Here is an 18,309-nt window from a genome sequence, read left to right as displayed (position 1 = left end):
CAGCCCAAAAGAGGCACAAAGCCACCAGTCAAGAATTCCATACCAAGGAAGCAGGCAGGTGGAAAGACAGGGAAGACCTCACACTTTATTCCTGTGGTATTACGGACAGCTCATCTGCAACTCTGTCTTGGCAGAAGAGTGAACTGTGACCTGGTGACTGGCGAGAGTGTTTCAGAGTTCACAGCACACTGTCTGCACACTGGCTTAGCCCAATGGAGGCAGCTCATGAGACCTGGCTCACAACCACGTCTTATAAAACCAACTCTAGCCTCAAAAGATAAGAGATTCCCGTTCTAAAGATAGTCAAATGAAGGCAATTAAGGTTATTAAAAAGCAGTCCAGACCAGGTGTGGCGGCACATGCTTGTTGTCCCAGACACTTGGGAGGCTGAGGCAGAGGATGGCAAGTTGAGGCCAGCCTCAGAGACTTAGGAGACCCTGTCTCAAAATAAAAAAATAAAAGTGGTAAAGTTCCCCCGGGATCAATCCTCAGTACCCCCAACACACACACACACACCACACACACACATACGCCACAGACCACCATCACAACAATAAAATACAGGAAGAAGGGAGGAAGTCCCCCCCCCACCCCCACAGTACTACCTCTTGCGGGCCAACCAGGCCTGTGGAGGGCCTGCTGGAGGGCCAGACTTTCTTGGATGAGGGCTTATGGGAAAAAATCTCATTCGTTCAATCACAGAATGGCCAAAATGAGAAACAGAAAGTCCAGGTGTCCGTTTCTGGAGCAAAGTATTTAGCCTTAATTGGGAGGTAAAACCCCATCACACCATTTTAACCAGGCCCATTCCCTTCGCTCTCCCCAGTGCAGAATCTGCCAGACCCGTGCACCTGCCGAATGGCCTCCTCTCAGAGCAGGGCAGTGCCCGCCTGTACTGGCTGGCCAGACAGGGTTGGCAGCTCACCCCTCCGAGCTGCTTCAGGTGCGGTTGACTCCTTGAGGGACCCCGGAGTTTCTCACAAAAGGATCTCAGGATCATGTGGTCTCATTTCCTAATTCTATCTTATCTTATTGTTTGTTTATTTATTTATTTATTTATTTTGCAGCCTGTTGCTCAGGCTGGCCCTGTGTTAGGCTCGTGTGATCCTCCTGCCTCGGCATCCTAAGCAGCTGGGACTCCAGGCACAGGACATCGCATCCCTCGCACTCTGATTTTTTCTTTTTTGGTACCAGGGATTGAACCCAGGAGCATTTAACCGCTGAGCCACATCCCCAGCCCTTTTTTTTTTTTTTTTTTTTTCCAAATAATTGGCTTATATATTTCAAAACAGTGCATGGATCAATGGGGAAATCTCAGAAGAAAAAAATACTTTGAGATACTTTGAAAATGAAAATCCAATATATCAAAATGTGCGGGATGCTGTAAACTAGTGCATAGATGGAAATTTACAGCATTTTTTTTTTTAAATATGGAACGCTTCACGAATTTGCGTGTCATCCTTGCGCCCCTGCGCCATGCTAATCTTCTCTGTATCGTTCCAATTTTAGTATATGTGCAGCCGAAGCGAGCACCCCCAGCCCTTTTTAATATTTTATTAGGGACAGGGTTTTGCTGAGTTGCTTGGGGCCTCCCTAAGTTGCTGAGGCTGGGTTTGAACTCGAGTCACTGGGGTTAGGAGCCTGTGCCACCGCTCCGGGCCCTCTCGCCCTGATTTTAAAGAGAACATCAGGTGACAAGGTGGTTGCGACGCACCATGCAGGGCCGGCAATTCTTAGGCAGCGGTGACCACGGGGGCCTTGCTGGAAAGCCAGAAAGGCTTGGGGCTGCCCGCACCCCTGAACCCCGCAGAGCCGCGGAAGGCAATGCAGCCACCCACCCCAGGCAGCCGGCCCACCCTGGGCTGGAAGTGGAGTGGCTTGGCTCCGAGTGGCACAGACTTGAGCAGCAGCCGGGCTGCACCCAGAAACACCACTCGCTGCCATCCGGGCAAAGGCTGCGGGCCGGCCCCTCTCCAGAGCCCCTGCCCAGAAGCCTGAGTCGCAGAGGAAGCAGGTGTTCTTCACGGACTGTGAGCAGAGACCAAGCTCATCAAGGAGAGGTGAAATCAGTAGACTTGCAGGTGAAGAAACAGTTCACCCAGGGAAGCGCTGGACTGACGGCCTCTGTGGGTAAAAGCTAACGTCTAGTTCCCAGTGCAAAGCAAGAGTCAGGAAATGCACAGGAGACGCAGCACAGAGGGCAGGCCGGACCTCCAGCGTGGACAGCCCGGCTCGTGGAGGCAGTGGTTCCACCCTCAGCACCACATAGACGTAAGTGAGTAAAATAAAGGTGTTGCGTCCCTTGAGGAATAAAAAAAATAGTTTAAAAGACGAGGAACAGGAGAAAATGAGGCTGAAAAAGCGACATTTCAAGAGTGAATCAGGGCTTTTCGTTTTTGTTTTGGTACCAGGGATGGAACCCAAGGGTGCTTAACCACTGAGCCACATCCTCAGCCCTTTTGATTTTTTGTTTTGAGACAGGTCTCACTAAGTTATTTAGGACCTCACTAGGTTGCTGAGGCTGGCTTTGAACTCCTGATCCTCCTGCCTCAGCATCCTGAGCCCCTGGGATCAAGCTGTGGGCCCCAGCGCCTGGCTACAGCAGGTCTCTTTTTCAGAGTGCACCATGGAGGTTCTGGGATGGCACGGCTCCCAGGCTCCCAAGAGACTGCATTCAGTTGACCACCTGCATTGGGGATAAGATAAAAACAATACAGAAAGAAATCAAGTGACACACACCTGCAATCCCAGCAACTCAGGAGTCTAAGGCAGGAGGATCACAAGTTAAGGTCAGTTTCAGCAACTTAAAGAGACCCTGAACAACTTAGGCCCTGTCTCAAAATTAAAGGGCTGGAATGCAGCTCGGTGGGTAAGTGCCCCTGCGTTCAGTCCCCAGTATTGAAAAAATAAACCAAAAGAAAACTGAATAAAGTGAATATTTATTCAAGATGTGTCCAACCTCAGAATCCAGCTAATCAACTTTCCCCAAACCCCAGTAGTTCAGGATTAAGTAAGGAAAGAACAGAAGTGGGGTGTGCAGAAGAATGCAAACATCAGCTGTGTGGGACTGCAGAGGTGGCTTCTAGGGCCCCGCTGGCCTCCTCCTGGCAGCAGGGGCCGGGGCTTGGGGCAGCAGTTTCCACTCATTTTTTGTTCTCAGCACAAGACGGTTGCCTGCAGGGAGCTGAGATGGAGTGACGACTTAAGGACAGGTTGGCAGGACCATGGCTGGGCCCAGGACATTTTTAATTTTAAAGCCGTTCCACTGGGAAGACGGCTGGTTCATTGGACCCTCCTACACTGACAAACTCCCCGGGGATCAGTATTTTCCACATTTTGTGGAAATGGGTGTGTCATGGTTGTGGTTGGTGGTGGCTGTGTTGTTAGTATTCGCGCAGGCACACAACGTAGCAATACGACTTGACCAGAGTCACTCCCCAGCACTCCCTCCCTCCCCTTCTCCTTCCACGGTCCCTTTCCTCTCTTCTCCAGATCGCCCTTGATTTTCACGAGAGCCCCCACCTTTCTTTCCCTTTGTCCTTCCACAATGAAATCATTATTCATTTCCAGCATGCACACGCAGCAGGTGGCACCAGGAGGGTGTGACCTGGGGTGACAGCAAGGGAAAGGAGGAGGAAGAGGAGGACTTGAGAAAGAGTGGGGCCTCCCCAGGGAGGCTGGGGCAGGTCCAACTCCTGCTTCCTCCTCTGGCTTTCCATCCTGTGTTTAGCACGAGGAGGTATCACGGCCTTACTTTGGCTTATCTCTCAGACTCCTAAATCTACACTGTTGCTCAAGTATTCAACTAGGGAGGGAAGCCATGAGCTAACTCACTCTGCTCCCACCGCCTCTGGAACTTTCCCTCTGGAAACAGGTCACAGTAAGTTCAGACCAGGCCCGTGTTCCCTCCAGGCAGCCAGGGATTCCTTCACGACCAGAAGGAAGCTTCTCTAAACATGCAGGGGAACCACTAAGCAAAGTGGAACTGGGGCTTTATTTTCCACGTCTACATTGAGGAAAGTGCATTAGCTATAGCTTTTGGGTCTAAGAAAATCCAGTGACTTACAAAGATCATTTTCATATGGCTTAATGAGATCCCAACTGAAGTAAGTTAATATTGATGAAAGTTAATGAAAAAGGTGCGCAGGTATTTTGCTTGTTTGTTTTTTAATTGTGGCCTTTTGGACTACATGGTAATTTAAGTGTTCAGCATTTTAGAAATACAGAAAATGCTACTGGATCACTTAAGAGGTAGTGTGTGATAAGAACAGTAAATGTCTAAGTTTGTTACAGAGGCTGTCTCTGCTTAAGGGGGGGAATTGGTTTCGTTTGTTTTACAATACTAGGGACCGAACCCAGGGGCACTTTACCACTGAGCCACTTCCTCAGCCCTTTTCATTTTGAGACATGGTCTCACAAATTGCTGAGGCTAGCCTTGAATTTGTAATCCTCCTGCCTCAGCCTCTAGAGTAGCTAGGATTACAGACGTGTGCTGCCGTGCCCTGAGGAATTTTGAAGACTCCAACTGCAACAGGATACAGGGGGCTCACATCTTGGTGAGTGCGAAGCTAAAAACTACAACCAGGATATAAAAGAGTGGAGACAGATGTGTTACCTGCAGCAGGTAAGGAGAGTCCTGAGGTATCTCCAGAGCATCGCCTTCCCTGAGGAAAGGGCATATGGGGGTTTTGTTCAGGGGTTCTGTCTATTCACATAGGAAAGCACATTAAGCTGAGCACTTCTGTTTAAGGTATGTTTCTGAGCACAAGTGATCAGGATTCAAATGCTTCTGGGCATGCCTCGTTTAATATTCTAATGAATCAACTTCCTCTAGGTCATCTCAAAGAATGAGTCAGAGTGGCTTGGTGACCCGGGTTGGTTCTCTGCAAGTTTTCTAAAGAGCACTAACTAAAACAAAAAGGAAGGACAACTTTGAAGGTGCGTTAATGCAAGAATTTGCCCCCCAAAGTTGCCTGCACTGCTTGGTGGATAAAGAATTCCCCAAGACATTTCCCTCCCCATTCTTGTGGGGCTTGGGGGTTGACCTGGTTCTTATGAGACTCCTTCCTGCTGAGTGGACATGTGTCCTCCTTGTTAGGGGAGTGGAACTCTTCATGCTGAAGTGAGACAGGTCTTAGGACCATCAAAGAAGCTCATGTTCTAGGCCTTTGTGCAATTGTTTTACTGCAACATTTTAAGTACACCAAATTATTACAGAAATCATGAATACAATCAGAAAAATTGATTTGCAATTTAAGTAACCTAGAAAAGATATGCTCAATGTCCTGGGGGAATCCAGACCTAGACACTGTTAATCAAACTGGCCAACTAAAAGACTAAGACAAAAGGGTCGTTTGTTCTGTCTTACTCAGGAGTGTATGCAAGTCCCATTAGTTGTAACATGACTGCTCTGGACATGACTGTAAGCTCCTGGCAGGACACAAAAGAGAAGAAGCAGACAGAAGATTAAAGCTGTCAAAGGGGCCAGACCCACGAGGAGCATGGGTCAGAGTCCCCTGCCGTGTGGCCTCGCTCAGTGTTTGACTTCCTCGGCTCTGGTGTGCTGGGCCTGGTTCACAGGAGCAGGCATTTGTAGGCTCACGAGAGTCTTGGTTTCTGTGCTCTAGTTACTCGTATGATGAGCCTAGGGACTTACACCTTGTGAATTAGGGGAAGAGTGGGTAGTTAGTAAGATGAAGTAGGGTCTTTCCAAATTGGGTTAAGCTGCTCCTGAGGGGACCCTGACTTCAAGGTTTTGAATTCATTGATTCTTCTGGTTTATCTTACCCAGTAGGAGAGGGAAGTTTTAGGCTCACACACTTAATAAAGGTCAATGTCATTTCCCTAGATTGGTTACATGATTCATTGTGAGTTTTATTTTATATCAGGGTGTACCTCAGGTTCTCCCCAGGAAGGACCTTCTAGATAGCATTTTAAAGGACCAAACCTGAGCTTCACTTTGTGGGGAGTCTGATGCAGGTCGGAGCAGCTTACAAAAGTTCTAACTAGGGACTGGAGTCGTGGCTCAGTGGTAGAGCACTTGCCTGGCATGTGCAAGGCCCTAGGTTCGATTTCAGCACCACATATAAATAAAATAAAAAAGATCCACTGACAGCTAAAAAAATTTTTAAGAAAATGTTCTAACCAATTTTTTAATTAAGAATCACAGTTTGATAGAGGTTATGTTAAGGGTACTATGACCCTTTCAGATTGCCAGATGGCTGGGTTCTCCATGCTGCATGTAACCTTTCTTCCCCTTGCTTCATGTAATCTTTTTTATTTATTTAGTTAGTTTAGATGGATATGATACCTTTATTTTATTTATTTGTATGTGGTACTGAGGATCAAATCCAATGCTTCTCACATGCTAGGCAAGCACTCTACCACTGAGCCACAACCCCAGCCCCAACTATATGTAATCTTAATTGTATTCTGTTATGGTCTGGATATGTGGTGTCCCCCAAAACTCCTGTGTTAATAGCCCTTCCTAGTTTGGATGGACTAAATGGGTGGTACTGTAGACAGGTGGAATATGGCTGGAGGAGGTGCATCACTGGGGTGTGTGCCCTGGAAGGTCTCACTTACCCCAAAGTCCTTCTCCGCCCCCTCTGCCTCCTGGCTGCCAGGAACTGAGCAATGCTTCTCTGCCACACTCTTCTGCCATAATGTTCTGCCTCAGCTTGGACCCAGAGCAATGGAGTTGGCCCACCATGGAATGAACCTCTGAAACCATGAGCCAAAATAAACTATTCTTCCACTGAGTTGACTTGTCAGCTCTTTGGCTACAGTGATGAAAAGGTAACACACACAGAAATTGGTACCAGGAGTGGGATCGTTGCGTAACTAACATGACTGTGTGGTTCAGAAGACTTTGGAAGTGGTCTGCAAGAGAATTTTGGGAAAGTTTGGAGTTGCAGACAGACAAAGCCTTAGAATGTTATAAGCAGAGGTTAATGGGTGGTTCTGGCAGGAGCTCCTAAGACCAGAATGTCAGAAGGAATGCAGACAGTAAAGACTGTGCTCATGAGGTTCCACAGGGAAATGAGGACTCTATTGGGAATTTGACTGTAGGCCATTCGTATTGCAGAGAAGTTGTCTACACTTTGTCTGTGTCCTGAGACTTTCTATGAGGCTGAATTTAAGGGAATAATTAATCTGATGAAGGAATTTCAAGGAAGTACCAATGAAGAGGCAGTGACATGGATATTGTTGGCAACATTTAGCCAAGTTTATTGTGAAAATTCAAGAGCAGAAAGCAGACAGGTGCAGTGATGTACAACTGTGATCCCAGTTACTCAGGAAGCTGAGACAAGGAGGATCTCAAGTTCAGGGCCAGCCTAAGCAACTTAGCAAGGCTCTAAGCAACTTAATGAAACCCTGTCTCAAAAAAAAAATGAAAAGGGGTTGGGGATGTAGCTCAGTGGTAAAGCATCCTTTAAGTGGGTTAAATCTCCAGTATCAAAAGAAAAAGAAAGCAATGAGAGAAAAAAAGCAGAGTGGAAGGATTTTAAAAACTTGCAGTTTGGCCAGAAAAGTGTGTATAAAACTGGGGTCAAAGAAGGTATGGTTGTTAAGGAGATTACAGCCACTAAAGAGATGAGAACTTTGCAAAGATATAAGATGCTTTGAGGCATCTTGAGAATTGGTAGGATCACACTCTTGCAGAATCAAGGGTATAAAATTGGAGATCCAAGATGGTGGACTAGAGGGAGGCTGTGTTCCTTGTCACTCCATAATTTGGGTTCCAAACAGAAATATCTGTTTCTTGGTGAGGCAGTTTTTGCTGCTTATCAATCCCCTACTGTTTACCACATTTGTCTATTGTGATCACCTGCAGTCTGCCAGCATATCAACACCTTTTTGAGTGTAGATTGCTCATTGTCAGGTGCCTATCATCCGCCATTTGCCTGCCTCTTGCCTGTCCATCACCTCCCTTTCACCTACCAATCACCCACTGCCCAAGATTCAGCTCCTGATCATCTGACAACAGTCAGAAAACTGACCGCAGACCACCAGTGGAATGCCAGCTGCCTGCTGTTACCTGGAAGTTCACTGTACCTGCAGGTTTGATTACACATAGCTGCCACCATTTTGAGACAACATTCAGGCTGCATAGGACACCTGGCCAGACTGACTGAGCCCCATCTCCAGGACCCCTCAGCCTGACCAATCACTCCCTGCCTCCAGGGCCCTCACATTGACTGACTGCTCTTTGCCACCAGGACCCCCAGACCAACTGACTGTGCCCTATCACCAGGACCCCCAGACCTACTAATTTCACCCCACCTCCAGGATCCCACAACCAGACTGACAACACCCCACATCCAGGACCCCTGCCGGACCAACCATACCTGCCTCCAGGACCTCCAGCCAACCACACCCAGACCCCAAGCTGCAGCTCCCAATTTGCCAACATATTTGAAAGCCAGAGTGACCATCTTGGATAATCCTGGAAGCCATACTCCCATCTTTAGGTGGGGCAAATCCCATCCTGAGACGCCTGCTAGAGACTGAAGCTCATTGTTAGGTAACTCTCATACATCAGGCTACTGAAGACTGGGAGGTTTGAATACTATATGACTGTTATAGTGTAGATTTTCTTTTTCTCCTATTGAAAAATTTTAAGTTTTTATTTCTTTAGATTTCTCACTCTCTTTTCCTTTTGTTTACCTGTTCCCTCAGAGTCTCTTTCTCCCTTTTCCCATGCTAACAATTGACTTCTTTTGATTACCTCTCATTCTTTCTATGATCTAGAACTTCTATATATTCTTTTCTTACCCCATTAAGAGCTACATCCTACACCCCTCCGCATCCTCTTTGTCCTCCATTAGAAACTGTAGACCTTATTGCAAATCAATTTGTTATACTGAAGATAATAATTGAACTCATTCTGTTTATTGTGACAATATTGCTAACATCTTCATAGGGGCTATTTGGTTTAGGGTTGCATACTGTCTGAACTAGGGCACTGCTAATATTGATCTCCCCCTTAAAGAAAATATTTTGGAAACCTATAAGGTCACTATAAGCCTATGGGGGAAAACTGCAATACCCCAGATCTGCACTGCTAGGGGGGAAGATACATGAGCAACATGAAAAAACAAGGGAAGAAAGTGATCCAAACAAATCTAAATTGTATATTAATAGAATCCAGTGACAGTATGGTAGAAGAAATGTCAGAAAAGGACTTCATATTATACATGATTAAATGATTCATGAAGCAAAGGATGAGATAAGAGAGCAAATGCAGGCAATGAATGATCACACCAATAAGCAGTTGAAAGAACAACTGCAGGAAGCAAAAGATCATTTCAACAAAGAGATAGAGATTCTCAAAAAAAAAAAAGGGGGTGGCACTGGGGATATAACTCAATTGGTAGAGTGCTTGCCTATCATGCACAAGACCCTGGGTTCAATCCCCAGCAGCACCAGGAAAAAAAAAAAAAAAAAGGGAAATCCTTGAAATGAAGGAAACAATGAACCAAATAAAAACTCAATGGAAAGCATCACCAACAGACTACACCACTTGGAAGACAGAATCTCAGATAATGACAAAATATTTAATCTTGAAAGTAAAGTTGCCCAAACAGAGAAGATGGTAAGAAATCAGGAACAGAATCTCCAAGAACTATGGGACATCATGAAAAGACCTAATTTAAGAATTATCAGGATTGAGGAAGGCACAGAGATACAAACCAAAGGAATGAACAAACTATTCAATGAAATAATATCAGAAAATTTCCCAAACCTGAAGAATGAAATGGAAAATCAAATACAAGAGGCTTACAGAACACCAAATGCACAAAATCACAACAGATCCACACCAAGGCACATTATAACGAAAATGCTTAACATACAAAATAAAGATAGGATTTTGAAGGCTGCAAAAGAAAAGCATCAGATTACATATAGGGGGAGACCAATACGGATATCAGCAGACTTCTCAGCCCAGACTCTAAAAGCTAGAAGGACCTGGAACAACATATTTCAAGCTCTGCAAGAACATGGTTGCCAACCAAGAATGCTATACCCAACAAAACTAACCTTCAGATTTGAAGATGAAATAAAATCCTTCCATGATAAACAAAAGTTAAAAGAATTTACAAATAGAAAGCCTGCACTACAGAATATTCTCAACAAAATATTCCATGAGGAGGAAATGAAAAACAACAATGTAGGTCAGCAAAGGGAGGAACTATATAAAGGCAAATCCATTCAAAGGAGAATTAAAGTTAAGTTAAAAAACCAAAAATAAGCCCAAGTGACTTGGAATACAAATCATATCTCAATAATAACCCTGAACATTAATGGCCTAAACTCGTCAATCAAAAGACATAAAATGGCAGAAAGGATTAAAAAAAAGACCCAACAATATGCTGCCTTCAAGAGGCTCATCTCATAGAAAAAGACATCCACAGACTAAAGGTGAAAGAATGAGAAAAAAACCTACCACGCTCATGGACTCAGTAAAAAAGTGGGGGTTTCCATCCTTATTTCAGGTAAAGTGGACTTTGAACCAAAGTTAGTCAGAAGGGATAAAGAAGGACATTTCATATTGCTTAAGGGAACCATAAATCAGGAAGACATAATGATACTAAATATTTATGCCCCAAACAACAGTGCATCCATGTACATCAAACAAATCCTTCTCAATACCAAGAATTAAATAGACCACAACACAATAATTCTGGGTAACTTTAACACATCGCTGTCACCACTGGATAGATCTTACATACAAAAACTAAACAAAGAAAACACAGAACTCAACAACACAATCAATAACTTAGACTTAACAGACATATATAGAATATTCCATCCATCAACGAGCGAATTCACTTTCTTCTCAGCAGCACATGGAACCTTCTCGAAAATAGACCATATATTATGCCACAAAGCAGCCCTTAGTAAATGCAGAAAAATAGAGATACTACCTTGTGTTCTATCAGATCATAAGGGAATGAAATTAGAAATCAATAACAAATAAAAAACAAATTACTCCAACACCTGGAGACTAAATAATATGCTATTGAATGAAACATGGATAACAGAAAACATCAGAAAGGGGATTAAAAAATTCTTAGAGGTCAATGAGAATGACGCTACAACATATCAAAATCTCTGGGATACTTTGAAAGTGGTACTAAGAGGAAAATTCATTGCATAGAGCGCATTCAAGTAAAGAATAAAAAGTCAACAACAAATTGACCTAAGATTACAGCTCAAACCCCTAGAAAAAGAACAGAACAACACCAAAAGTAGTAGAAGACAGGGAATAATGAAAATCAGAGCTGAAATCAATGAAACAAAAGAAACGATTCAAAAAATTGACAAAATAACAAACAAGTTGCTTCTTTGAAAAATTAAACAAAATAGACAAACCCTTAGCCACACTAACAAAGAGAAGGAGAGTGAAAACTCAAATTACTAAAATTCGTGATGAAAAATGAAATATCATGACAGACACCACTGCAATACATAACATAAGGAGAAGCCACTTTGAAAATCTCTATTCCAACAAAATAGAAACTACCGAAGACATTGACAAATTTCTAGAGACATATGCTCCTCCCAAACTGAACCAGGAGGACATACACAATTAAACAGATCAATACCAAGCAATGAAATAGATGAAGTCATCAAAAGCCTACAAACCAAGAAAAGCCCAGGACTAGATGGATTCTCAACCAAGTTCTACAAGACCTTCAAAGAAGAACTCATTCCAATACTTCTCAAAGTATTCCAGGAAATAGAAAAGGAGGGTACCCTACCGAACTCATTCTATGAAGCTAAAATCACCCTCATACCCAAACCAGGCAAAGACACATCAAGGAAAGAAAATTTTAGATCAATATCCTTGATGAATATGGACGCAAAGATACTTAATGAAATCCTGGCAAACCGTATCCAAAAACATATTAAGAAGATAGTGCACCACCATCAAGTGGGGTTCATTCCGGGAATGCAAGGTTGGTTCAGCATCTGTAAATCAATAAACATAATCCATCGTGCCAATAGACTTAAGGATAAGAATCATATGGTTATTTCAATTGACGCAGAAAAAGTGTTCGACAGAATACAACACCCCTTCATGCTCAAACACTAGGAAAAATAGGGATAGTAGGAATGCATGAATATTGCAAAGGCTATTTATGCTAAGCCCATGGCCAACATCATTCTTAATGGAGAAAAACTGAAAGCATTCCCTTTAAAAACTGGAACAAGACAGGGATGCCCTCTTTCACCACTTCTATTCAACACTGTCCTTGAAATACTAGCCAGAGTAAGTAGACAGACTAAAGAAATTAAAGGGATATGAATAGGAAAAGAGGAACTCAAGCTGTCACTATTTGCTGATGACATTATTCTCTATTTAGAGGATCGAAAAAACTCCTCCAGAAAACTTCTAGACCTCATCAATGAATTCAGCAAAATAGCAGGTTATAAAATCAACACGCATAAATCTAAAGCATTTTTTTACATAAGCGATGAAATATTTGAAAGGGAAATGAGGAAAACACTCCATTTGCAAAAGCCTCAAAAAAATAAAATACTTGGAAATCAAACTAACCAAAGGGTGAAAGATCTCTACAATGAAAACTACAAAACATTGAAGAAAGAAATTGAGGAAGACCTTAGAAGATAGAAAGATCTCCCATGTTCTTGGATAGGCAGAATTAATATTATCAAAGTGCTCGCTTCGGCAGCACAAATACTAAAATTGGAACGATACAGAGAAGATTAGCATAGCTCCTACGCAAGGATGACACGCAAATTCGTGAAGCATTCCATATTTTTTTTGTTTACAATAAAAAAAGAAAAGAAAAAAAAATTATCAAAATGGCCATACTTCCAAAGGTGCTATATAGATTTAACGCAATTCCAATTAAAATTCCTATGACATTTCTCATAGAAACAGAAAATACAATCATGAAATTCATCTAGAAGAACAAAAAACCCAGAATAGCCAAAGAAATCCTGGGCAGGAAGAGGGATGCAGGAGGTATCACAATACCAGACCTTAAATTCTACTATAGAGCAATGTTAACAAAAACGGCAGGGTACTGGCACCAAATAGACAGGTAGACCAATGGTACAGGATAGAAAACACGAAGACATACCCATATAAGTACAGTTATCTCATACTATACAAGGGTGCCAAAAAGTTACAATGGAGAAAAGATAGCCTGTTCAACAAATGGTGCTGGGAAAACTGGAAATTCATATGCAGTAAAATGAAAATAACCCCTATCTCCCACCCTGTACAAAACTCAACTCAAAATGGATCAAGGATCTAGGAATTAGACCTGAGACCCTTCACCAAATAGAAGAAAAAGTAGGCCCGAATTTCCATCATGCTGGCTTAGGACCAGACTTCCTTAACGAGACCCCCATAGTGCAAGAAATAAAAGCAAGAATCAATAAATGGGATAGAGCCAAACTAAAAAGCTTTTTCTCAGCACAGGAAACAATCAATAATGTGAAAAGAGAGCCTACAGAGTGGGAGAAAATCTTTTCCACACACATTTCAGACAGAGCACTCATCTCCAAAGTTTATAAAGAACTTAAAAAACTTTACACCCAAAATACAAAGAACCCAATCAATAAATGGGCTAAGGAACTGGGCAGACACTTCACAGAAGAAGGTATGCAATATATGAAAAAGTGCTCTTCATCCCTAGTAATTAGAGAAATGCAAATTAAAACCATCCTAAGATTTCATCTAACTCCAATTAGAATGACTATTTTCAAGAACACAAGCAATAATAAGTGTTGGCGTGGATGTGGGGAAAAGGCACACTCATACATTGCTGGTGGAGTTGCAAATTGGTGCAGTCACTCTGGGAAGCAGTATGGAGATTCCTCAGAAAGCTTGGAACAGACCCACCATTTGACCCAGCTATCCCACTCCTCGGTTTATACCCAAAGGACTTAAAATCAGCATACTACAGTGATGCAGCCACATCAATGTTCATAGCAGCTCAATTCACAATAGCTAGATTGTGGAACCAACCGAGATGCCCTTCGATTGACAAATGGTTAAAGAAACTGTGGTATATATACACAATGGAATATTGCTCAACCATAAAGAAGAATAAAATCATGGCATTTGCTGGTAAATGGATGAAGTTGGAAAATATCATACTAAGTGAAATAGGCCAAGCCCAAAAAACCAAAGGCCGAATGTTTTCTCTGATAAGTGCATGACAATATATAATGATGGGGGTTGGCGGGGGCCAAGAGAAGAATGAAGGAAATTTGGATGGTGCAGAGGAAAAAGGGGTGGAAGCGGGTGGGGATGGAAAAACAGTAGAATGAAACAGACAGTATTACCCTATGTACATGTATGATTACATGAATGGTGTGAATCTACATTGTGTACAACCATAGAAATGAAAAGTTGTACGCCCCCCCAAAAAAAGAGTATAGAATTAAAAGTAAAAATTCCTTTGAAAAGAGACCATTGAGACATCTGCACGGGAGACCTAGGAGGTTGCTTCACCGTTCTTAGCCTCACAGGCTCTCAGATGTTATTGCAGTCGTGGTCTGAGGAGGAGTGGTATTGCTCAAGCTGGTAGTGAGCCTTGGCCTGGTCCACACGGTTCTGCAGGAATGCAGGATGTTGGAGTTAAGGGTTCATGAAGTCTTCCACTTTTCCAAGGAAGGCCTGGACGGCTGCTCAAAGTGTGGAAAAGTCAGGACCTCCGCAGGCAGCTCCTGAAAGGGCCATGCATGAACCTGTGAGAAGAAAGCCAAAGCTACAGTGGAGACCCCTGGATTAAGAGATGCCAGTAATGTGGAACGTCTGCCAAGGAGAGCTGCTGGCTGTGGACAGAGCCAGGCTAGCAGAGAGGCCTTGTGGACTACAACCAGATGGGTCAAGGGATGGGCCTGCCCAGACCTTTTATAAATCACATCTCACTACCACGTGTCCCTGACTCTGGACCTGGAGCTACGGGACTTGTTTGCCCAGCTGGGTTTTGGTTCTGCTTAGGTCCCATCCCTTCTTTCTATACCCCTACACCTCCCTTTTGAAATGGGAATATTTACTCTGTGCCATTATTTATTGGAGATATATATATATATAACTTTGCTTTTCATTTTACAGGAGCTTAGAGACAATAATTTGCCTTGAGCCTCAGAGGAGACTTTTGACTTGGACTTTTGGATAGTGTTGGAACTGTTAAGGTTATAGAGACTCTTGGAGATGGACTAAATGCATTTTGCATTGTGAGATGGATATAACCTCTTGGGAGCCAGGGGCAGAATGATATGGTCCACATGTGAGGTGTCCCCCAGAACTCCTGTGTCGATGCAGATATGTTCAGAGGTGAGACGATTAGGTCAGGAGAACCGTGACTTAATCGGCCCAGCCTCACTTGAATGGATTTCCTAGGTGGTGACTGTAGGCAGGTGGGGTGTGGCTGGAGAAGGTGGGTCACTGGGGCTGCCCTGGAAGGCTCGTCTTCCCTGTGGCACCTCCCCGGCCTCTGTTTTCTGCTGCCATGAGTAGAGCAGAATTCCTCTGCCGTGTCCTTCCACCATGAGATTCTCCTCACGGTGGCCCCGAGGCAAGGCAGTCAGTCACTGGGGGCCGAGCCTCTGAAACAGAGAGCTTGCCTCTCATGTGTGCAGCACCGGGATCCTCAGCACCACATAGAAATAAACAAAAAGAAAGATAACGTGTCCATCTGTAACTAAAAATTGTCTTACAAATATAAACTTTCCCCTCTAAGTTGTTGTCATCAGATATTTTGGTCACAGTGACCGAAAACTAACCTTGTATACCTGTAATCCCAGCCACGTAGGAGGCTGAGGCAAGAAGACTGCAGTTCAGGGAAGGAGAGCCAGGCAAACTGACCGGGGATGCAGCCCGAGGAGAGCACCCTGGGCGGGGGGTCTCTCATGACTTCTGCTTTCCTGTTCTGCAGCGGAAGGCTTTATCCTGCCAGTAAAGTATCCACTGAAACCGAGAGACACTTAAATCCTCCCGGGGTGGCTGACAGGAGTGTAGAAGGCACCCACCAGCCCTTCCAGGAAGCCAGTCTCTGGCCAGCGCTGCCCTGTCCAGTGGGGGTGCAGGCAGTCTGGCTTGAACTATTTGTCACCAGTGTTTTGTTGGACTGGCCGCCATCTCTAACCCTGGGGTCCCCAGGCCTCCAGGAAGCGCACGGTGCACCTCCTCTTTGGGGTCGTGTAGGCTGCGGCCAAGGTCACCTCTTTTGGCCACCAGCTCGTTCCCTGCATGCCCGTCATACCCCGTGAGACAGGAGACCCTGGAAGGCTTTTCCTTTCTGCTTTCTGTTTGTTTTTCCTCTGACGAGGAGGGCACCAACCTGTCGAGAGGCAGGGAGGGGAGGAAGGCCGCTGGAGGATCTCCTGACAAAGCCCCACATTTCTGTGTCTAAGTCTCCCCTCTGGTGCCCTCTGCAGTGGACTCTGGCTGTGCCCTTGGGGTATCATTCCCTGCCTGGAGCAGTCTGAGGCCCTTCTTTCCACGTTCCCTTCCCGGATCCCTGAGCAGGCATACCTGGAGTCTCCACGCAGTCAGGGTCCTTCCTTTTCCTGATTTCGGTGCCTGAGTCAGGACTGTTTCTCATCCTTTTGAGCCGAGGTTCTTGGCTGTGGCGTCCTGTGGCGTCTTTGGAGAGACGCGCTGCCACCTACCAGCCACGCTTCAGCATCCAGCAGGGGGACGCGGGGGTCCTTCCTGCTTCTGGGCAGTTGTGTGTCAGGGGCTTGTGACGCAAGCACTGGCTGGTCTGAGCATCTGGCAAGGTTCGGGACTCACCAGGTGCTGGGGGTCAAGGAATGAGCCTTGTACTGTGATGTCAGCCGCTCTCTCAGCTGGCAGCTTGTCTTCTGCAGAACGGGGGCCTGGTGTGAGGTCCACCTGCCAGTGGCAGCCAAGGTACAGCTGTTGCCCCGAGCATGGCCACTCCCCAAGACACAGCAAGCACCCTTTAAATCCAGGACTGCACAGTGGCCACACCTGTGACCCCCGCAGCTTTGGAGGCTGAGGCAGGAGGATCTTAAGTTCAAGGACAGCGTCAGCCATTCTATGAGGCCCTGTCTCAAAATCCAAAACATTTTAAAAATAGCTGTGGATGTAGCTCAGAGGTAGAACACCCCTGGGTCCCATCCCCAGTACACCCCCCACCCCAGGACTGCTTAGCGCTGTGTGCAGGAAGGTTGGCAGAGGAATATGGGGTCTAGGAACCACAGGGTGAACCTCCTGAGTCCTCGTGAACTCAGAGTCAGACGCCTAGGAATTTGTACCTCCCTCTTATTCTGCTGACGTTTGACAGTTGCCCGAGTTTGCTGAATGATTTGTAGGAGGGGAGTGTGGTGCTCAGGAACACACAGGGCGCCTTGGAACCCCCCCGTCAGGCCTGAGGAACGCTCCTCCTGACACGCCTCCTGTGCTGCGTTCTCCGGATGCGGAGTTCGTGGCTCCAGCCGTGAGTGAAGCCGTTGTCCCCAGCTGTATGCCAGGCTACTCAGGGCTCCCAGAGGACACCTGGCTTTCCATGTGGCCTCGTCACTGCTCATCTTCTGCAAGAGTGACCTGGGAGGAGTCGGGCTGGGCCCCTTCTGTCCCCACCCCAGGACCCTCTGTGCCTTCCTCCTTCCAACATCCCTCCTGCTCGCAGAACTCACGCTGGTTTGGTTTATTTGCCTCCTTACTGGTGGTTTGTGGGTCCCTCACCGCAGCTGGGCACTCACCTGAGACAGCCTCCTTCTTCCTCCCGGGTTGTCGGAGGGCACAGGAGTGCCACTGCGTGGGGGCCGCTTGCTTTCCTCATTTTGTTCTGCTCCCTCGCCAACCACATCTCTGCCATAAGCCTTAAAGGCCGTCTCTCCCAGCAGAGAAGGGTTAGTCTTTGAACCCATGGCCAATTTTAGGAGTTCTCCCCAGACATCAGGCACACACTGAGATATGAAGTAGGTGTCTAGGGCTCTCTGGCCACTGCTCCCCTCAGATTTCCAAGGGGTACACTTTTGGAGATAATTTCTCAGCCTCTGCATGAAGGCTGAAGGAGCCTTCTTTGACTTCTGGTGAACTTCCCTGTTTGTTCCCATTAACTTGGGGTTTGCTAACTTCCTGCCTTCTTTGAGGATGCAAGAAACTGGTTTGTCCTGCCACTGTGTTGGGGCTTCAACAGGAGGGGCCCCTGGAGCCATTTACCAGGTCGCCAGGCTGGTTTCATGATTAGCATGCAGCGTATCAGCCTGCGCTTTAGCCGTTGCCAACACAGCTGATTTGACTGCCTTGGTTAGAAGATGGAAAGGAGAGTCAGACTCTTTTCC

At 45.4% G+C, this 18,309-nt stretch overlaps 2 non-coding genes across 2 annotated transcripts; one reads left to right on the top strand and one right to left on the bottom strand.

The window, feature by feature from the left end:
• Positions 1–1,424: 1,424 nt before the first annotated feature.
• On the bottom strand, positions 1,425–1,533 carry LOC124970826 (U6 spliceosomal RNA). The gene has a single exon (XR_007106201.1). It is a non-coding gene; the product is annotated as a U6 spliceosomal RNA (small nuclear RNA).
• Positions 1,534–12,688: 11,155 nt separating this feature from the next.
• On the top strand, positions 12,689–12,795 carry LOC124970821 (U6 spliceosomal RNA). The gene has a single exon (XR_007106196.1). It is a non-coding gene; the product is annotated as a U6 spliceosomal RNA (small nuclear RNA).
• Positions 12,796–18,309: the final 5,514 nt, after the last annotated feature.

Source organism: Sciurus carolinensis, chromosome 18 (assembly GCF_902686445.1).
Source record: "Sciurus carolinensis chromosome 18, mSciCar1.2, whole genome shotgun sequence".
Taxonomy (NCBI): Eukaryota; Metazoa; Chordata; class Mammalia; order Rodentia; family Sciuridae; genus Sciurus; species Sciurus carolinensis.
Note: the sequence above shows the minus strand (reverse complement) of the source record. Positions and strands in the feature narration are given on the sequence as shown.